The sequence below is a fragment of the Anser anser genome (genome assembly GCF_964211835.1).
Source record: "Anser anser genome assembly, chromosome: 1".
Taxonomy (NCBI): Eukaryota; Metazoa; Chordata; class Aves; order Anseriformes; family Anatidae; genus Anser; species Anser anser.
In genome coordinates this window covers 84,679,385-84,700,606 of record NC_139720.1, presented here as the reverse complement: position 1 = coordinate 84,700,606, position 21,222 = coordinate 84,679,385, and the positions used below count along the sequence as shown (strand labels likewise).

Genomic DNA, 21,222 nt, shown 5'->3' with positions numbered 1-21,222 from the left:
CTGAAAGAATATTAAATACTTAAAAAGCCACAAGTAAGTCATATTCAGCTGTGTCACAAAACAAAGTAATACTACTAATTACCAGCTTCTATTGTTATCAGCAGCAACCTTGAGAACTCCCCTTATACACTGAACAGTTTTTAATTATTTACCCTACTGCAAACACGAGAATTTGCAGTGTCCCTTCTTTGTTTATCATTGCATCCCCAAGAGACATGGGAAAGGAGAATACAAAATCAATTTAAATCCTTATAGCTCTCTGAGCAGCCTCTTATGTCCATTTGGAAGAAAAAGAAATACGACACTAAATACTTTAGGGATCTGACTCAAGTTTGTATCTTGTGTGTGCTTAAGGATCAAAGAAGTCTGAGAGATGGAAAAAGCCTATTAGACTTTATCATCTTGCCACCACCTCTGTAAATGCAGCAAATCCTTCTCAAATAGAAGCTGTAAATAGAAGGCAGTGACGACTGAAACCTCATCATTAATTTCCCAGGAAATAATTGCAGAGGTTGGTTAATATTACACTGACTTCAGCAGTGCCCTGTTACTGTGAGACTTCATGAATTTGTTTGCAGGCCACAGCCGTTCAATGTCGTAGTCCTGAGAGATCCTGCCTGAGGTGATAATACCCCTGCTCCCTTGGACCTGTCCTCTGGCCAGGCTCCCTCCTTCCTCCTGCGGGGCTATTTGTCCTACGCATCCTCATCCACACACAGGAGTCTCTCTCAGTGGGAGGGACGCAGTGAAGATGCAGAACATTTCAGCACGTCTGAAAGTCCATCTGCTTTCAGGTTAGAAAAAGAAAAAATAAAAAGTCGTCTTGTCTGGAAAGGGCAGCACGATCCATTCAGACACTGTTTGCAACCCCGAATACTAGCAGCGAGGGCCAGGAGGAAATGCAGAGGACACTGGTACCTATGGCTAAAGAAAATAAGACTTTAGCACCTCCTGACACATCTCCTCTTGCCCATGCAGCTCTCTGGCCAACTTCATTGCCCCACGTCCTCCTGCTAGTGCTATGCCCTGAGTAAAGCACTCACCAGAAGACTGCTAAGGAGCAGGTAGCTAACTGACATGAGGAACTGCCTTCCTCCCATCAGGGCTATGAGTGCACCTCCTCTCACAGCGGTCTGCTGCCTCTGCTTGGGACAGCTTCACTAGAGCAGCCTTAAGACACCTTGGTGGCCATCAGCCCCATCGCTCAGGAGCTGCGTTTAACCTGAGGGTCTGGGCCCTGGTCTCTGCCCGAGCTACGTTGCAGCTGCGTGATGACCCCTTTGATCCGGATCCCGACTGACTGAGCAGACTGACGTCCTGGTTTGATCTGCCTCATCACTATGGATTTGCCTGGAGATCTGGACTCACGGCTGAGCCTGGCTTCTGTCCCTGGACTTGCTCTGCCCTTCTTGTTCAGGTAGTGTGGGACCGCCCCGCCTGGGGTGAGGCCACGATGAGAGTTCAAATAACTGTTCTGCCAAATATGCAATGCTAGCAGGGTTTTGTAGATGCTTTCATATATATATAACATTTTCCATAACTAGTGATAAAATATAAAACTGAATTATAGTAACTGAAATAACTGCTTTTATTCATGAAAACACTCAAAAATTATTCAAACGTTTTCTGTTGTTTATTTAGCTACAAAATGGTAAGGTATGTTGCCTGGAGACAATCAAGGTCAGATAGTTCAGTAAGCAAGGCCAGAAATAGTGTGTTCCTATATAGATTAATAGGAAATTGTTTTTATCTCCTACCTCTCTTGGTAACACTGATCAATTAAAGTCAGTAGCACAGAAGTTTAGAAGTGCAGCTGCAAGGAACTGATTCAAGAATTTTGGCTTCTGGATCTGTCCCTCTGTCATCAGCTGAGAATGATCCTTTGGGCTTAGACTCACTGCCAGGGGTGTCATCTGGTAGAGGAAATATTGGTTTTACAGCAACTGCTGAAGCATGAAGTGACTGGTAGCAGTAGCTGCCCAAAAGGGAAATGCACATACTTGTTGCAGAATAGGGAGGGGGTGGTGCACAGAATCCTCAGTTGTGGGGGAACCCAGGAGATCCTGATGACAAACATCTGAATTCGAGACAAGCCTACCTGAGATAACACTGATTCCTGTGAGGGACACCTAAATATTCAAGGAGGGATTACTGAATGCACAGAGAAAAGGCCTCAGGCTTTGGTGCAGGATTACATTTTATTTTTAAGCAAAGGATGTGGTCATATGATGAGACCCAAGACTCTGCTGAGCTGGAAGTAATCTACTACCTAGTTGGTGTTGATGTGTGGATATACTAGAGCATCTTGAAAGACTTCTACACATCCAGCCTGTCTCTGTATGGTCACTTTTCCATTGTGATAGTGTCTGAGGATCTGGGAGTCATAAATATAGGTGTGGTGGTTAGGACTCCCAAGGACAACATTAGCTGTTATTTTTTGTTCTATTTTCTACTTCATCTCTCCTACATGCACATCCTTCAGAGTTCCTGGGGGAGGTATGCTTACTTCTTTCTTCCATAAACACAGTATGTGCTAGAAGAAGGGGCTGGGTGCAGGGATATTATAGGTGTCTGCAGCAAGGATATGGCTGGCTAGTGGAACTCCCATTTGATTATCTCTTACTCTATTTCTGCAAAGCAACATGAAGCATTCAGATTACAGAGCTAATGACCTGAATATCCTTCCTTCTCTGAAGACTTATAAATATATTATTATTATTTTTAACAGCACAGACAGTCTTTCTTCATTTCTCCCGTTCTACTCTGTAAAGTGTGGTCAGACCGCTGGGATATAAGTGCTACCTCATTCACGTTGGACTGGAATGATCAAGCCTTTTAAAGACTTAAGGAACTTGAAGTTATTTAACTACTCAGCAATGTTTCCTTTCTTCTTTCTTACTCAGGACAACAAAGTTAACAGAAAATAAGTCTTTTCTTCAGGTGAGTGAGAGTTGGCATCAACTCAGAAAGCTTAAAATATTAATTTGGTAACCTTATGCATGCCTGTACCTGGGCATAAATTCAGGAAGCTAGATGTGCTCTAGGTATATATTTCTGTAACAGAGCCTTTGCTGTGGCAATAGCCAAGCAGGCTTGATGTGCTGGCTGCTTAGAAAATTATTTATATATGTTCTTTCTTTGACATCACCCTATTCAGCTTAGGGTGCTAACCTGTTCACAGCTTTGGTCCTGCAAATAGGAGACATATCAATCCATTGACCTCATTGAAGTGTTTGATATAGACACTGGAAAATAAAGATGATGAGTTTGTCCTTATGAACGTTTTTGACTTGGAATCAGGCTGTAAGCAAGGAGTGCCAAATCAGTAATTTTAAACACTTTATGTTTGGCATCAACTGCACTAGCAAGAAGTGATGATCAAATGGTCTTTTCAAGGTTTTGACTTTGGTTTTGATGCTCCTGTAATTCAACATCTCTCTTTTTGTCAGCTATCTGTCCTCTAAACATTTTTTTCTTTTCTAAAGTTACAGCCATGAGAAGTCTAACCAAGCCATGGGAGAGAAAACCAAATCCTCCCTCATTCATGAACTAGAGATAAGTTGAAAGAATCATAGAATAATAATTTAATACTATCCTAATTCATTTTAGATTTTGGTAAGCTTCTACTTTTTATGTGCTGTTCTTTCACATACACTTAAAATGTCTTGAAAGTTATATAGGTATTTGAAAGTATTTTTCCTTCTGTTAGCAGTGTATCTGGATGAAAAAAAAAACAGGTCAAATTTCTGGACTGTGCAATGCTTTTTCTTCTGTTTATTTTATATGTTTTTTCCAGTGATTGAAACGGGAATTTTCTCCAGCTTGCAGACAGACTATAGATAAATGCCAGTATACATTTTTCTTTGCAGCTTAGCAAGGAAGAAAGTTAGTAACTGGGATGTTAGTGATGCTTAGAAATTTTAAACTGGAAAATGTACCTCAAAATTTTGATTTTTTCCACTGGGAAAAAAACAACAACAACAAACAAACAGCTATTTATTCTGAAGGCTGTTGTCAAATCTGTTTTCTCCCCATGTATCACAATCACTTCTGGTGTACTAAATTTAAGGAATGTGGAAAAGGAATCAGAACTGAGAAGCTGTAGTACTAATGCTTGCTCCTTTGAGATAATACAGGGCCTTATGAAATGGATAAGTTAGAGGCTTATGGTTTCTCTAGTCTTCTGTTTTTTTCAGATCTCCACATGCGGATGCAGGGAGGGAGAAAACACAACTAAAAACACAGAAGAGCTGCATAAGTAGCAGAAGCTTTTTATAAGGTGAGCCTGGCATCTCTTCACCCCATTAGCTAGAAGGGAAATAACTAGTGAAAATAAGGAAATGCAGTAGAACAGCTTCACAATGTTTGAAAATGAAATTTTGTATCAAGAGTCAAGCAGATGTAATGGTAGATATTTCACCTCAAAACATGGCCAAAGGAAGAGATGTCTGGAATAATGTCTGAGAAACCAGAGTAATAGTGCAATCCTCTTTGGGATGCTTATTATATGTATTGGAAATTTTGAAAAACCCTGAACATTCTGGAATGAGAATTAAAATAACTACCTGCTGCTATTCAGGAGAACTGAAAAAGCCATAATAATGCACATCATGCTGCCTGTGAGTGGGACACATTTCCCATTTGGTGAATTCAGTTTAACCACTGACTTCTTAATGCTGTATGAAAGGAAGTTATTTGCTTCTTCTAAAGAGTGAATAGAACCACCTTTTCTTGTAACTTCATCCATTGTCACATTGGCAGACAAAAATATCAACTTTTGTTTTCAGTCTTTCAAGTTCGCCTGCCTGACCTGACCCAGAAAATCAAGACTCTATTTTATTTGGTTCACATCCACTATTATTACCTCCGTTTCAGTGTTATTAGTCATATAATCATCCTCCATGTTCAAAATCTATCTGAAAACCAGGCAGTTCTACTGCTGATTTTTATTGGCAGTAGGGCAGCAAATGCTTGAAGTATCACTAAAGCCTCCTGCCATCTTGTCTTATTTTCTGTAGATGCACTATTCAAAGAGCATTGCCCCTACTGTTTACCCTCTGAATGGAAAGGCATTTATCAAAGTAGAGGTGTCCTCTTTGCTTGGTATTCAGCCAACACTTCATTTTTCTTAATGCTTTATGATAAGGACATCACTCTGAGCTCAATGAGATCAAGAGGAGTTGAGCCAGAACCTTCCAAAGCCCATGACAACACCGTGACTCAGTGTGACAGAGGGTCTGTATCAGTGATGTCATGAGGGCTTTGACATGGCAGCAGACAATCAAGATAAAGCTGCTACAGAGCACAGCACCTTTCTATCAGCATAGCCCACATGAGCTCAACAGATCTTCGATCTAAAATATGTCCAGCAAGCTAAGGACGCTGCTCCAATAAATGATTTTTATCTGTGGAAAGCTGAAGCTCTGTTCTACTGACTTCACAGAGTTTGTTCTCAGATCAGAGCTGGATGATGAAAGTGGTCCAATAACTTGGTAAAGACCAAATCCTGACATTGACCCCATAAAAAGACCAGGTAGTCCAGTAACAGTAATCAGTCTAACAAGGCAAAACTTGCCGTATCCCTACAACTTCTAATTGAAATCAAGATGCCTTGAGGTTTTGCCTCTTAACTAGTGTGTGTATTAGATTTAAAAAGTGTGTGTATTAGGTTTACGTGGCAAGGTTTTGATAGTAGGGGGGCTGCAGGGGTGGCCTCTGTGAGCAGAGCCCAGCAGCTGCCCCACGTCAGACCAGAGCCTGCTCCGGCCGGCTCCAAAAGGGACCTGCTGCTGGCCAGAGCCGAGACAGGGAGCGACACTGGTTGGGCCTCTGGGAGAGCAGTTAAGAAAGGGGAAAAAAATGCTGAGACACAGCAGTTGAGAGAGAAGTGAGAACCAGCCTTGCAGACCCCAAGGGGAGTGCAGCAGGAGGGCAGGAGGTGCTCCAGGTATGCAGCAGCAGTTCCTCTGCGGTCTGTGGAGAGGCCCCTGGTGGAGCAGGCTGTCCTGCAGGTCACTTGTCGTCTTGCAGGTCACTCTGTGATGTAAGTCAGGAGAGGGTCAAATACGTGCCTTAGGAAGTTTTCTCCAATGATTTCCAGCAAGTAGTTTTATTGTTCTGAGTGAAACATTCTCCCTGCTTCCCTGACTAACCAAAAAATTGGTTGAAGTATTTCCTACATTCTTTCTCTGGTCATTTCTTCTGTCCTGATGGTTCAACTTGTCCTCCCACCTACATCATCAGCTGTACAGAATCTGTTCTGTGGTGGGCTGAGCAGGAAACTGGATCATTGAACTCAGCTAATTAAGAGTGATCTTTTAAAGAAAGAAAATATAAGACCACAATGTGCCAAAATCAGTTGTGACAGATGGCATCTGTTTTGCCTGTCCTTAATTTTGTGTCCCTTTGAAAAGTCTCAGTAAGCTAAAACCCTCCAGAAAGACATAGAAATTGCTCCTTTCTTAGGGGATCCATTGTAAAAAATCCCCAAACAGCATTTTAAAGAAAGGTTTAAGAATTTCTGGATGATGTTGATAACTGAATTATTTTTAGCCAAACTGCAGCATGGGCAGCTTGGTTATAAACCCACTTCAGAAGAGGGTAGGTTAGAAGACAAACAGTGGTAGCATCCAGGGCTTACCTGGAAGTTTTGTATTGCTTCTAGAGTAATGTTGGATTGCTACTGGAAGCCAGCTGAAGGAAGTCAAGTGTAAGCAGCTATTGCAGATATATCTGAAAAGAGCTTAAAAGTAGACTCACTGAGCAGTATAAGCTTACCTCTACTCAAGCACCTGATGCTGGTGAGTGATGATGAGTACTGTCATTAAGGAGCGTTATTACTGAACAAATTCCTACTAGAATTTTAGATACTGTATTGTATTTAGTTAAGGTATTTTTAGCCCAATTCATGCCTTAAATGCGTGACTCATATCATATGATATAGGCTCATATCTTTGAAGTAGATGCAAAATTATATGGGAAGTCATAAGAAAAACATGTTTTTTTTTGCTGAAGAGAAGTCTTGAAATAAACTGGAACTTTTAAGAGATTAAAAGACTAATACTTTGTGGCTACATACATTACGGGAATCTGGCAGAGATGATGGAACTGAATAGCATCAAGTCACAATCATTTCTTAGGACAGGACAAGGTCTACTAGTAAAGTAAAGGTGATATAAAAATACATTTTTTTCCTCTCATATTTTGCAGGTACTATTTTTTTCTCACTCATCCCTCTTTTTAATTTTTGTTTTCTTTTTTTTGCAACGCGAGAGCAAGGTGATCATCTACCACCCAAACTGCCCTATGATCAGAGTCTGTAGGCTGGCTAGAAATTCTTCTAAATTCACAGAAGTTAATTCAATTTCCAGAGAAATCTCTGTTTTCTGCTCTTCTACTACATTTACAAGTCAGTTCTTTTCAATTCATGGGCTGATTTCTGCCATGTATTGCTGATACTCAGCTGGTTTCATGCAGTAAGAGAAGGGCACCTGATGGTACTCAGGGTGCACCAACAGCATTCACCAAGGTTGGCGAGTTTGGAAAGCTGCAATATCTCAACTACTTTGTGGTACTTTTGCATCCTTTGCATAGGGATTTTGTTTCATAAGAGCTTTGTGAGAGCTATTTTATTTTCTTTATATTTCTTCATAATACAGCATGATAGGACTTAGAAGTTCCAGGTAATGCCCTTATGGAAATAATCAACAGTATTACTTTGCACTTCTGTACTTTCTAGGCAGTTCGTGCTCCCACTTCTGCTTTTCAAAAAAGAAATAGAATGGTTAATATCTCCATGTTACCAAAAGAAAAATGAAGGAAAAGAGGTTTATTATGCAGAGTCACACAATGTGTCTAGGGAAAGCAATGGGCAGAACTCACATCACCTGACTCTAAACTGATCACCCTTTTCAGTTGCAATGCTGATGGCATGTGGCATTTGCAGAGTCCTTCTTCTGCTTCTCCGATGCCATGGTTAGGGCTCACTGCATTTCCAAATGTTAGATGGGAGGGGGAGGCTTGGAGACTCCTGCTTGCACCTTGCTATTTCCACTTCTTCTCATAATAACTCACAAAAGATTCAAGCTACAACATATGTGAGGTGGAATATGTGGCTCCAGACTACTGTAACACCCTGACCGAGAAATTGATAGGATGTCACTTCCTAGGATGTAATTTCCAATAATCATATATCTTCTGTTTACCTCCCTCTTAGTGATTTACTGTGTAAAAACTCCCCACCATATATCTGTAGGGAGCTTCTCTGCTCACCTTGGTTTCTGCCTTTCAAGATACTGCACTGCATGATGATAAGCTTCAGAGAGAAATGACTACTGTCGACAAACCCAGTCATCCATGTTGTACATTGCATTACCTAAATCCCAGGGGAGTGTCTATCTGCAGGTGAATGCTGATGGCAGAATCCATTTAGAGAAATGGCTGGTGTTACTCTGTTTATTTGCATACAGAAGTATCTGTAAAGAATCCTATTATTCTATTCCCATATTTTTTTCCTGACAATCATTCTCTGAGGATAGAAATAAAAATGACTGTTAAAAAGCTATGAAGTACCTTACGAATTTATTTATTTTTCTTGAAAAAAATACTTTTATTTCCACTATGTAGATAATAAATGAAAAGGGAACAGACTAAAACTGAAAGTAGGGAAAAAAAAAAAAGGTAATTTAATTTTGCAGATAATTTCAACATTTATGGTTTGGATTTCTTTTCTTCATTCGGTATAAAAAAATCTATCTTTTTAATTCTCTGTGAAAGAAAATGGAAATGTGGACTCTGGGAGCCCTCTGTCACTGGCTCAGAAGCAGTCCACCTGGTGGTTTTCCCCAGAGCCATGAAATACTAAAGTCTCAGGAACAGTCGATCTGTCTTCTCAGGAGCTGTTCAGCTAAATCCTCAGAAAACTGGTTGCTGTCCAGCAAACTCCCTTAGCACTCTGGTAGAGTTTTGTTATCTGTGTATCTCATTTAAAACTCAAGGAAAAAAATCTGTAAAAAAAAAAGTTCAAACTTGCTACAAAGAGAAATAACTTTGTATATTTAATTAAGTCTTAAGAACAAAATAGTCATCATACAGACAAAAACTGAAGGAGACAAATTCTGAAGTACATTAACACTCCTTTATACCATGTATCCTGTGCAAATAGGCATTAATGGGGTAACAAACTGCTTCCAGAGAAACAGACTTGGATCATATGGAATTTTTGACTGTGAAGATATCTTCTTTAGGACTTCTCACAATGTAAAGGATGTGTCAGGGTGAGAGTGGATAACAGGGTGAAGGGAATGAGCTGGGTCTAGAGAATGTGGTTATTTCTACTTTGTAGAGTCTGAGCTCCTGAAGGAAAATACAGAAATACTACACAGATGCCTCTCACTGCTTCAAGCAGAGAGAAAGAATTGAGAGGTAAGGCCTTCATTTCCAGCAAACATAGAGTTATTGTTTTTTAGGGAGGGAAAGGAAGAAATTTTCAAGTCCTTTAGGGTATTTACACCCAGCTGATATCTAGCCTGCCTATGTATAATGCTTCATTAAAAGTCTAATTTCTAATGTGTACAGAGTCATGAAGATTACAATTTCAATAAAAGCTGTAGGCTTTTTTCTTCCCTTTAGCTCATATATTTTAGATGTTTCTCAGTGGCATGAGATTCAATTAATTAATGTCATGCAATGAGGTAAGTCAAACCTTGTTTGCCAGGCTGGGCTTCAAGCTTGACTTCCATCATTTCTTCTTCTTGAAGGCTATAAAGGACACTATTGAGCATTCTCCAAGCTGCTGATGTCTATTATTTGCAATAGCAGCTTGAGAAATAAACTTTCCTGGACAGTAGTATATGACAGTAGTATATATTCTCTTTAGTGGGTCCTCTTATTCCCTGCTATTAAGCAGACACATACTTTGTGTTTCTAACAGAATTTACTATTTTAGTTTAAAAGCTTTTTGGTTTATTATTATTATTTTTATTTCAATTGATGTTGTCATTGTAGCTCTCGGGGGAAGTTTCCTATGTGACCCACATGCCCCCCAGAAGTACTCACATCAACACTTGCCTTCACTGTGCAAATATGGCTGTTTATTATTGTCAGCTTTAGTTAATGGAATACTAGATTTGAACAAAGGTTTGGACTACAGAGTAATTGACTTTGCATACTAAATATGTTGAGGTAAGTCAAAGTAGGCATGAAATAGAATATGAATATAATCTCCAGCTGTTTCTGGATATCTTTATACTGAACTCAGTAAGACTTTGTGTGAATGCAAGGCATTTTGCAAAGCGCTGAAAAAAAATGTACTTAATTCATGATGAAGTAGAGCAGCTCATCACTGCTGGTGGACATAGATATTCCACTCTGGAGAGGCTCTGGCTCCTTTGAAGGTCATTTGGTTCTCTCTTGGCAGGAAAAAACAAATGCTTTTGGAACCTTCTTTGTGAGGGAGCAGAGCTGCCGAAGCTGCTGTCTCCAGCTCAGGAGTGCTGGAAGCACCAGGGGCCTGGACTGCCACAGTGCACTGAGCCTAAGAATTAAAATTTCGCAGCCTCCTGCTTCCCTGCTTGCTTCATAGTCCTAGTGGAGGGTTGCTGAGACACCCAGGTGGTGAGCCTGCAGCAAATATTAGCAAAGGCTTGGAGGAAGCAATTGCATTTGAGGTTGAAACCCCCCAACCGAAAAAAAAAAAAAAAAAAAAAAGGGCTGTAAATGACTGCCTGAGGACGGTTATTCACATCATTAGACTTACTGCCCTGTGATTCTGGCATCATTCTTGACTTCCACAAATTCTTGTGCCAATCTTAGCCATGAGTATCTAAGTCGAAGCACTGTTAGCAACATCTGCCATCAGTACCCAGCATTGCACGTGCTAACCACATAACGGAATTGCACATGGTAAGGAACAGATGAGCTGAGCTGCAAGGCTTGCTGGGGATTGGATTAATGCTTGTATAATTTTATTTTCATTATTCAACCAGCTGAGTGGCCACATCCATTTAGTGAACAAATGAGACAATTTATAACCTTTGGTGGCTAAACATGTATTTTAACCCAGCTTTTACCACTATAGCCAAGTTCGTTGCTGCCTGATCTTCTCATTGTGCTTGTAATTAATATCAGACTAAAATACGACATGAATCAAGCAGGGTTTGAATTTGGTTTCCCTTTTTTATAGCCTGAAAGTTACTCAGAGTTTGAGAAAGAGAACATACAATTCTGTTCCTCATTCAGCCTGTAGGTATCTAATACTGTTGTCCTGTGGTAAATGTGTGAAGAATCACTTTTAGCAGGTGTACTTTGCAAGTACTCTTGTGAAATACTTCTGTTTTCTGAGGGTGAAAAGTATGTACAGGGATTATACTGCGTTCTGCAGGAGATATGAAACTTTGCCAGCCCAACATAAGTAATAAACCTAGAAGGAGGATCTGCTGATCCAGAAAATGGCCTGGTCTGAAGGAGGTTAATTCCCAGCCGGCAGTAGGGGTGTTTGGCAAGGTGCTCCCAGCTGGGAGCTAATTAGATGCCGCTCAGCCTGCTAGGGTCTCCAGGTGGCAAACGCGACACATCTCATGTCACTGTCACACCTCAGCAGTCCCGTCACACATTTCTGCACCTCAGAGGGATCTCTCACATCTGGCTGAGCTGTGGGAAGGCTGAAGAAATTTTCCTTCAGCTGTGCCTTTCGGTTTCAGGAATCAGATGTGGGCCGCGTTAAACTCATCGCTGCTGCCTCCTCTTTTATTGCTCCCTCCGCTGGATTACGATGGCCAAGGAAGAGCGTCTCGGTGGGAGATGCAGGCATTGCTGCAGGATGTGTGGATGTGGATATGCAAGCTTACAAACTAACACTGATGAAAGGAGCACAATTGGATGTATCTAGCTGTGCCTACATTGTTGGATCCAGAGGCACCAGAAAGCTGAAACATGGTTCATACCCTGTGTCCACAACGCCGGTTCTGAGATGCAGGTAGTCACTTATGCTGTAAGTTCATTGCTGCTTGTGATGTGAAGGCATGCTGGAAGGAGCTTGGGATGAGGCCTCTGCTGAACACTGGGAAGTGCGAGATAGTTGCACGGCACTGCGAGCGATCACGGCGCGCCTGGCTGTGTGCTCTGTAAGGTGGGATGTGGGGAGTGGCGGGGAGGGCTTGGGTGGCACGGCCCAGCTTTCTCTCCCACTATCCATGAAAGCTTATGATGCCAGAAGTTGTGCCAGGGACTGGGCAGTCTGTATGGCAAAGCAGTTTGGATGTCGATGCAAAATGTAGTTTAGGAGAATCATACAAGGTTTATTGCTTTTAAAGAGGGAAATTAAGAAGACACAGCTAAATAGAAGGAAAAAAAAAAAAAGAAGGAGAAGGAGGAGGAGGAGGAAGAGGAGGAGGAGGAGAAGAAATGATTCAGGGGACACAGGAATTGCCCTGTATGGCTTGGACTTCTAAGCTAAATGGGACTGCCAAAGTGAAAATCAGCTAACCTGCATTCAGTTTGCAGACACTGCACACTTAGTCACAACTTAGAGTTTCAGTGGACACTAATGCTGCTAAGGATATCTGAAAATAAGGCTGCTGTGGTTTAAGAGCCTAATTGTGAATTTAGAAGTCTGACCTAAATTTGAAAATGCAATCCTCTACAACAGGGTGTCTTATACTTGCCAATGACATCTGTGAACGTTTCCAGTAACGGCTCTGAAATAGCTTTCCTCATTACCTGAAGAGCTCAGTAGACAGTCAAATGGTATTCATCAGATAAATTATTCAAAATATTCCTTGTCAAATTTCTAGTACATTCTTCATGCATTTTTTTTTTAATTATCAATTTGCCAGCTCTGGCTGTTTTGGTGGTCCAGCTTTTCTTGAGAATTGAGAGAGGGAAGCTTTCTACCAACATCAGTGGTCATTGTACCCATTCAGTTTATGGCCAGTCAGCGCCTCTGAAAACTGCAGATTAAAGACAATCTGTTCTTGCATAGCTGGAACAGCAGGAATCGACTCAATAGGTGGCTGAACAGCTCAAAGCAATACTAAACAGTAATGAATTTGTTTTGCTGCAGAAAGGTGAAGGATCAGGGCTACATCTACCTGGGACATACGTGGAACAGAAACTTAGGGGAATACTGTGAGCTGCCTAGAGACGCAGAGTGGGATTTTGTGTGTGTGCACACATTTCCTTCTTTAGTATTCTCACTTTATCTCACAAAAACAGTTATTATTTGAGCTGGTTTGGGAATACGCTGGTGCCAACACATTTTCCTTAAGTAACCATGGTTCAACTTTTGTGAAGTTTGCTCCTTTTTTTTTTTTTTCACTAAACCCTTTTGAATCTGATATGCTTTACAGTCACCTTCCTTTTTCTTGCATTGCACATACACTGATTTTCAACGGGGTCTTTCCCTGTTTGGGGTACTAAATTTTATAGGATTTTTACAAGATTATTTGCCTCACTAGCTCTTTAAGGGAAAATAGCACTGCACTTTTAAAATGAGAGGTGTTTGAATGTTGTCTGAACACTATGTTCAACATCCTGTTTCCTCTACAATAATATTTTCATTTTCTTTCATTTTCATTGATTTTTTATTTTTATTTTTTTTTTGGCCTATTGTTGCTGTTATTAATTGCTTAGGCAAGTATAGTTCTGCAAAATTGAGTTGAAAAAAGTGAAAAGCTTCTCCCCTAGGAAAGAGAGAGAACAATTACCCTTCCAGAAACAGCTGGGGCTACAGCGGAGGAAACCTGGCCCTCCCCCTGGTGGTGTGAGGCCACATCGCTGGGCTGGTCAGGCACAAGAGCTCTTCTCCCACCACGGGCAGACGGAGCAGTGGGAAAAGAGGCTCCATGACCCAGCGGTAGGCCCTACATTTCAGATAAAAGGGGCAAATGCTCCCCCTAAAGGCAGTCCACTGGTTCAAAAGGCCATCTGGTCATATTTTCAAGAACTTCTTCACAGTTTAAATTAAAATAAAGAGGATAACGTTTTGTCTTATTTCATGATTCCATGCAGTCTTACAACAAGCGTCTTAGAAATTGTCTGTGAAGAAGTCCTAGACAGTCTGTGAATTAATTAAACTTTGGTCTGGATCCTAACTTAACAGAGGAATAAGCTTCTAGTTTTTTTTTTATAATTAAGCATAATTATCATATTTTACTTATGCAAACCATATAATCATATGTAAGCAGCTGAGACTGTCTTTCCTTAACTCAAACTATTAACATTTCAGCAATAATAATGCTTTAACCTAGTAAGACTAAATCCCAATCCAGCCATAGATTTATGCTAATAATTAAGAAGTTCTTAGGCATTTCACATTGTTAGGAGTCCAATGCAGCAAAAATGTTAATATTTTAAGAGTATTTAGAAGACAAGTGACTATGATATTCTTCTATAAATATTTTAATGCCACATCACATTTTTCCTTAATATTAAAGTGTCTCACAGAAAAGAAAATAATTTCTATTATTATTAATGTGCATGTGTATCACGCTAGTTTTACCTACCTAATACAACCTGTGTTACTTTTGTATTATTACATAGCTATAGCTATAAGAAAGTCTAACTAGCTTTTTTTTTTTGTTGTTGGATTTTGCCAATGCAATTATTTTGTACTTCAGAGAAGAGAAAAGGAAAGGTGCCTCCAAAAAGCACTAGTTACAAATTTGTATGGAGCAGCAATGCAAAAATTCTTCATAATCAGGCTGCATTCAGTGCTAATCAGGAATAGCTCATATGGGAGCACAGCTTTTAATTCCTGTATCCAGAGGACCTCATTCTTTTCTGACATTAGTATAAATTACAAGATTCGCAGGTTTTTTTTTGGATTCTTTTTCCCCATTGGAAAACAAAACAAAACAGAATCATGGTTGCAAATGAACAGAGTTCCTAAGAAATCAAAACTGGTGTTTCTAAGAAGAAAAGAAACCCAGCATGTTTAGATCAGCAGAAGACTTCAGGGCACTCCACTAGGCAGCTTCCACTAGCCATCACTTTAAAGCTCTGAGCAGAAATTTAACAGAAATTTGTCTCATACATAAATGTCTGAACTCTGCTGCTCTATTCTGCATTAGTGATGTCAGGCTGGGAAAGAAATTGGAGAAAGAACAGAAAAGCCTCAAAAAAAAAAAAAAATGTTGGTCCACCATGAATGCCTGAAGTTTTTCCCTTTAAGACTGTGGCTTTAGCGAGTATATACATATGCTACCTTTTAGCAGAGCAATCCCACCCAGCTCCCATTAGAGCCTGCAGCTGCAAAGCAGAGACCATGACTTGAACTCTGCTGCCAGTGGGTAGCGATTGCAGGGATCCAAGCATGGGGACAGTGTGTTCGCAGTAAGCCACGTTGCTGAGCAGATGGGGCGCTTTATTTCGTTCCAGTTGGCACAAAGAATGCTTGCAGCTTGGGGTAAGGCAGAGACACTTTCAAGCTCAGCAATGCCTACAATAATCCTCAATTCCAGAGGAGGAAAGTAGGATTCGCAATCAATAACGCCTGAGATAGGTGTTACGGTAACCAACCTTAATCTTGTTAAAATGAACACTGAAATAAAAAAAATACGCTGGATGGAAGTACTGTTGCTGGAGATATAGGGAGCTATAGTAATTCGGGAAGCTGGTGAACCATGGTGGTTTGCAGTTCATTTCCACACACAGTAGATAATTACTTCATTTCCAAGCTTTGGTTAGAAAGCCACTGAGGGAATCGATAGCGAGTCTAGTCTCCAGGTGAAGCGCGTTCACTTTTAAAGTGTATTTTAAGTGTAACCACTGCAAAGTGCTTCAGTGCACAATAACGTTTTCACTGGGTGTCAAAACTGTGTGACTGAAAAGCAGGATAGGCATTGTGAAGGACAAAGGTAATGTTATATAACTTACATTTTTTTGTCTTGCCATTATTTCAGTTGTTACTTGGGGGGAGGAAAGAATATATCTTTTGCATATTTAAATACAGAATACATTAAAATGCAGGCTAAATAGAAAAATACTCTGTCCTCATTAAATACTGTTTTTGTGTGTGTTTTGTTTTGTTCAAAAACTTATTTATAGTGAAATGTGAAAGAAGATTATTAAAAACACACATTTGTATGCTATGAGTAATTCACAATAATTATGTTCTTAATGGTCAGTTGAAATCTAGCTGGCACACACAAGAAATTTCATACACATTTAAATTAAAAGTGTATTTAAAAGTTATTTTGAAAATGAATCAGTTTTACCTATAGCTGCATTTGTAAATAGATATTAAGCTTTGCCTAAGTTATCTAGGCTTAAGGAGATAATGCTTGGTTTAAAAAAAAAAAAAAAGATACAGTGTCATCCTAGGAAAGTACTGTGCTGTGGACCACAAAAGTATCTGGAAAAGCTTCATGATGCAGCCCAATTTTATTCTATTTGAGAAAAGGACTCAGCATCAGGGAAAAAAAAAGTTACAGAGCAAGCATTACTGTGTGGCTCAGGAAACCTCTTCATAACAGCTTAATTCTAGCTGCTGCATGAACACACTGTCTCATACCATGTCTGGACAACTGCACGGGGTATCAGTGGATGGAGAGAAGCAGTTTGTTCCTCTGTTTATTCTTCCTGGCACACTCTGCAAGCATCCAAGCAAACAGCTTAATCGGGGTAACTTTGGGACTCTGGACTATTCACCCTCTAATAGCTTAGGGTTTGCCAGGTCATTGAGGTGCCCTATTCGTGCATGGGGTCTGAGTTGCAGTAACACAGGAACTGTTCCAGTGACTCGGTGACTGCCTTAGCTTTTACCCAGGGCAATGGATACAGTCGAGATATTTATTTTTTAATGGTTTTACTCATGGGACAGGAATTGATTGTTCAAAATCCAATGAACCTGAATCTGGAGCCAGAATCTGGTTCCTAGGGAGTGAAATTTTAAGTGGCTGGTGTTTTCGTTTTGTATTTTAATGCCTCTTAAGTCAGGGTAGTTCTATAATAATATGTAGAAATATTCAATTCTAAAAGATCTAACACCAAAACTGATTTACTGAACTATCCATTTTCCTGGCTCTGATTAAGGGAACACATCCAATTACATAAGTATATTATTAATGCTCATCTGTAGTGTAGTAGAATTAAAATTGCAATGCCTCCCAATCACAGTCTAAACTGTGCAGTAATCAAGCATGAATTTAGCAAGTTCATTTTTCCATTATGCTGTTTTCAACACAAAGTTACCATATTAGCATATGGTACCATAACACTGCAGTTCAAACCAAATGAGTGTTGGGCATAGGGAGTGCACGAGAGTGCTTGCAGTAGGTATAAATGGAGGTCACCTTTGAGGTGCTGTCGTCCATGCCTGGGACCACACTTTCCTTTCATCCTTTTTAAAATGGAAGATAACAGGATGTGGTTGCAAATCCCTAAACGGTAACATTTACTGAAATGAACAGTAGAAACAGCCTAGTTAATAAGCTCGCTATTTGAAAGTTTTTACATTTCCAGTTTCATCTCCCACTTGACTCTTCCCCTGACAGACCTTATCAAAACTGGACTCAAATTATACCACTGCATTGAGTTCAAAATTCCAGCAAAGTGTCCTGAAGTCTAACAATTCAAGTTGTTCCTTTAAGTTCGTACCACTGTATTTAAGTATCAAATTAGAGGGGAGGGAAAAAAAGTGAGTTTTGTTTTTTCTCTGTATTTCTGTGTAGCAAAGTATTCCTAAAATGATACATTGCAAACAAAGAAAGTTTAGCTTTGAAATAATAAAGTGTCCTTTGCAGTGTGCCAAGGTTTAAAAGTAATTATTTATTGTTATATAATTTCATTTTTTCCCTTTTTTCCCTGACTTGATCAATCTTTTCTTTTTACTTTTTCTTCACTCATTTAGATAAAAATAGGCAAAACTGTGAAAATAATCCATCCTCTGTCTGTCATTCAAGCTTTTATGATATGCATTGCATTAGTAATTTTACCTACTGCAAAATCTTTGTTTTTTAGCTAAGATTAGCTAGGCTTCAAAGTACTTACAAGGCTAATAATACAGACTGTCCTTACATAAGCAATCTGCTCATCTGTGAGGAATATTTTTACAAGTTTGTTATAACATAGGACTGTTTTTCTCTAACTGAGCAGTCTGCACTAGTATTATGCCATCTCTTGAGAATCTTTTCCATAGCAGCAACCATGCAGAAAGGTGAGGTATAGTCACAATTCAGAAGGTACATCTGTATTTGAGACAGGAAGAACAAATCCTCTAATAGAATCTTTGGCTAAAATCCAGTTAAATAAACAAAAACAGATTGCAGTAAAACTTCAGAAGAAAAAAAAAATGTTTAAAGAACAATATTTTGTACTGAACAGACTAAATTTAATTTTACTGAAAAAAAAAAAATAAAAAATAGTTTTTACTTCTACATTGTGCTGGTAGACAATGACAGTTCCCATAGAGTTTATTCTCCGTCACTTTGCTAATGTTGGCTTAAAAAAAACAAATACAGGCAGGTGCTAACCTATCAAATAATAAATGAAGACATGCCAAATTGCATAACTAATGGCACTGTAAATTGAAAATAATAAGTTAAGGAATGAAAGTTTACATTTTGGGCTTTTGCAAAAGCAGACTGGCTTAATAAGCACTAATGAGTACTTAGGGGCTCAAATATCGTTGAGTATTTTACAACCATGAATATGCATCACGAACTACATACAAGATTAGTGATTTTTTATTTTTATTTATTTATTTATTTTGAAAATAGTAGCTGGATGTAAAAAAAAAAATCTGTTTCTAAAACTGAATCATTCATTTTCTAGCTTTTCCTTATAATTAAACTCACAGCAATGCTCCACGTTTTCATTAGAATGAGGTGAAGCTGATCAGGCAAAACAAAAACTGCCCGAAGTTTTTCATATCATTGTCTGAAATAAACATTTTCAAGGTCTTAAACCTAAAGTTTTTTGTTTGTCTGTGTTTTATTTTGATTTTTGTTTTTCTTCCAGAGGAAGTATCGCTCCTGAGATGCAATGGCAGTTGTTTCCCCGCTCTGTCTGAGTCTGACCAGGGATTTTTGCTGAGCAGTGCGTTCAGTGGCACACTCGTTCCTATGGCTTGCTGGACCAACGCATGATGACTACTTGGCTGGACCAAGAGATGACAAGGATTGGCATGCCGTGTGCACTTTCTGTAGAAGTGGCTCCTCCTTACACCTTTCTCCTTAGAATCATTCTGTTTCCCCTGTGCAAGCCTTGGGACTGTCAGTAAAGGAGGAAACAACAGCGGCTGAAGTTCAGAGCAGTGTACCTTACTCTTCTCTAGTCTTGGCTGAGTGCATTACGGACTGGTGGAAGTGCTCACTGTAATATGAACTAGCAGCCCAGGCTTCTGCTGGAAAGACACAAGTCCAAAGTAGCTAAATCTGACTTTTTATTGTATGCTAGCTGCTACTATGAGTTGAACAGTAGAAGAAAAGGGTGGGTGGAACAGTAAAAATAGGTTCTCCTTCTGCTCTATCGGTAACCCTGAATTCTCCTGGGAGCGTTTATCCTGTGGTCAAGTGGCATTTATCCAGCCAGCTAGAGCTGGAAATAAGCAGCTGAGTGACAGTAAAAAGTAGGGCATGATGGTTGTCGTTGATTCTTATTGTGAGGAGAGGTCAGTGGAGGAGAGGACAGATTAGCCAGCCATCACTATCAGTGCATCTCGGAGTGGTCAAGTAATTATGAAGATCTCATAACAGCATAAACCCTTTTCTGTCAGAACCTGTCTATGGAAAGGGGAATAGTGAGCTAGAACATAGCTGGCTTTCTTTGCATGTCTGTGTTTTATTTTGTTTTGTAGGATATTTTCACAAATGGGAAAAGAACAATCCAGAAAACCTATGGGTTTAGGGCTTTTTACATGTTTACATCCTCCAAGAAGACCCCAAAACATTACGTTAGGTTTTGGTATTTCTTCAATAATATTTGCTTACTTGAAACTACTTTTATCCTCCTGAGACAAGTTATAGGCAGAATAGTTTTAATAAGTTTTTATGAAGTCAGTGTAACAGTGAGAAACTTGATACAGCTCAGATTTGCAGCAGATCTGAAAAACACTCCTCTGACTTCAAATCAGAGACCAGTATCATTTACATCAGTGAAAATAGGCTGATTATGTCACTCAAAGAACCTGTGATCCTGAATAGAGATCAAACAGGACTATGATATGTAACAGGTAACTGAAGCTATGTAAAATCCTCAGCAAAAGGTTGTAACCGTGGATTGTTTTAGCTTCCTTAGTAAAGCGATTTTTTTTTAAGATGCTTTTAGCACTTCTAAGTGATTTCTGAAGAAACAAATGATGAATGTAGTTAACACTGCGTATTTGACCCATTATGTCAGAGACTACCAAGAAAGGATTACATCTAGATTCAGCCATGATTAATGAGAAAGAAAAACAATAAAAGAGGTAGTAGGATCCATCACGATAAAGACTGCAGTTAAGACAATGTCTCAAACTCAAAGACCTGATTACCTGAACAAGAATTTGTAAATTCAGGCAAAGTAGCCTATCAATTACTTTTTAATTTATTTTGGTATGCAATTTTGCATGTGTTCTCAGTTTCATTGTGTTATCTGGACATGTTGTGGTAAATTTTCGAACTTTGTTGATGTTAATGACAATCAGGAAGGTACAGCTGTGTGCATTTGTTTAACAATGCACTGATGCTGGTTTTTTTTTTTTTTATCATTCCAGGAAACAAAACAACAACAACAAAAACAAACATACAAACAAAAGCACCAAGAAATCCACCTGCAATGTAGAAGTAGGGCACCTGAATTTATTACATTCTTTACTCCTACCACTGTGTTTTTCATTGCAGGTTAACTATCTGTATGGTATATGTAAATAAAAATCTATAAAATTTTAATTTGAAGATGCTCATAAATGCTCACTGGAACTCTGATGTACAGGTATACACATTGGCTTTGTTACAGTGATACAAAAAGCTTAATTCACACATATCTGCAGTCCTGAAAGGTACTGACAAAACCTGCCTTGTCAGACTGAAACAGTAACATACATACTTATTCACAAAACACAGTACTTGGTACCTTTGCTGCTGTAAGTGAGCTGAAAACAAAGGATGATGGATAACATCAAAAATTTGAACATAGTATTGCACCTATCATATGTTATCCCCCTTAGTCCCACAGGATTCCAATACAGATACAATATGGTTTCCTACTTTAATATGAACACTGCAAAGCCTGCACCAGGGCAGT

The 21,222-nt window shown here is 39.4% G+C and overlaps 2 long non-coding RNA genes across 2 annotated transcripts in view; both read left to right on the top strand.

The window, feature by feature from the left end:
* The window catches only part of LOC310885987, a 59,772-nt gene extending 58,833 nt beyond the window's left edge, over positions 1-939 (top strand). The window contains exon 6 of the long non-coding RNA XR_014575060.1: positions 355-939. This is a non-coding gene — a long non-coding RNA (uncharacterized lncRNA). The remainder of the gene's footprint in view (positions 1-354) is intronic.
* A 14,476-nt stretch (positions 940-15,415) lies between these two features.
* On the top strand, positions 15,416-20,867 carry LOC310885983. Its single transcript, XR_014575058.1, has 2 exons — positions 15,416-15,854; positions 18,958-20,867. It is a non-coding gene; the product is annotated as an uncharacterized lncRNA (long non-coding RNA).
* Positions 20,868-21,222: the final 355 nt, after the last annotated feature.